Source organism: Dermacentor variabilis, unplaced genomic scaffold (genome assembly GCF_050947875.1).
Source record: "Dermacentor variabilis isolate Ectoservices unplaced genomic scaffold, ASM5094787v1 scaffold_14, whole genome shotgun sequence".
NCBI classification, from domain to species: Eukaryota; Metazoa; Arthropoda; class Arachnida; order Ixodida; family Ixodidae; genus Dermacentor; species Dermacentor variabilis.
Window position 1 is genome coordinate 11955858 of NW_027460302.1, and position 1566 is coordinate 11957423.

Below are 1566 nucleotides of genomic sequence, written 5' to 3' on the forward strand. Positions count from 1 at the left end.
TCTTTCATTATAACAGAACAGGATTGTATTTAACAAAGTATTGTGTAAAGGAAGATCTTGAAGGCCACATCGAGACCATAGTATCGACAATGCCGTCTGCTAGCGTATTCTCGCACAGTCCGGCGCTTTCATTGCGCTCGTCGTATCGCATGTGCCAGCTGGCAATTCACTGAGCTTCTTGTTGCTCATCTACTGCTCGAAAGCCAATATATCTGGGCCTGCCTTGCTTCTGTGGAGCTATATTTACCACCCCATTTAAATCGCGTGCTTATCGCAAATGACAGGAAAGTTCGTAGCGACTTCGGCGTTGCGCTGCTAACCCCGAGGGCGTAGGATTAAATAATGGACTCGTTGGCTGCACTTTCATAGCGGGAAAATGCAAACATGTCCGTGTTGCCGGTTATAAAACCCCAGTTGGTCAAAATTATTCATGTATCCCTCCCCCCCCCCCTCTTTACTGCGTGCCTAATAATTAGATCTTAGTGTGTTTTACACATTAAACCCCGGAATGAATTCATTTTTGACTATGCAATTGCGCACATACAAACTCACAATTTTTCCCGAAATTTTAGCTCCTAAGAAATCCGCCGCATCTTCAGCACATACTGTCAGAGTGACGCTCGAAAGAAATCCAGGTTAGTATTTTTTACTTATTCACAATGAAAATAGCACAGCTATAATGGAACCCTGAAGTGTACCTTCCCTAGACACCGAGCATCAAATCCCATTATAAGTAACTATTACTGTTAAAACACATGACCAAAAAACACCTTGTAGCATGGAGTTCTATGAACATCAACTGAGCTTAATATATTTTGATGCCTGCAGGGCGCCTTCTTTCATTATACACTTTTTCACGCTTTTTGTGAAGAAATGTAGCCTGGTTGTGATGTAGAAAGCAGTGAGTTTTGCTGTGATGGATTCGAAGTGTACAGGGCAGCCAAGTTGATGCTGCAGCCTGGCTTTAACAACACCTAGCTAAAACATCTAAAACAATGTCTGCGTGCAACTCAAGAAGACTAAAACAAACTATGAAGTCTTTGTCCAAGTTGATCATAAACTTGTATATAGGGGAGGCAGGATATGACAAACCACCGTTGTCTTTCATATGGCAAACTCTGCAAGACTCAAATTTCCTGCTGCCCATTTTGTGATAAATAGTAAGTTCAGGCAGCCTTCACAGCCTCTCTTTAAAATTCACTTTCTCGCCACAACCAGCGATATAGAAAACTAGGCGGCTGTCACTGGATGCTGTAGTCCCAAATACCACAGCAGCAGGCTGCAACTTCGAGCTAAAACACGTGAAAGGCCATGAAAGTCACTTTCAGGCATTATTCCTTGGCAGATGATGCGGCTCTCAGAGTCCTTGTCCTTGTTACTTTGTGGTTGCATGTGTTTGCGTTGTTACAATTTTTTATGTTTATGTAGCAAATGGTTCGCAGCGGCAAGGGAGCGTACAACTATGTCTTGGCACAGCCTACCTCTAAAGTACAGTTGAGAAGACACTTCGTCTTCATGCCCGCTGAAATGCAGAACTTTCTCATGCAATATCTCGAGCCTTTCTTG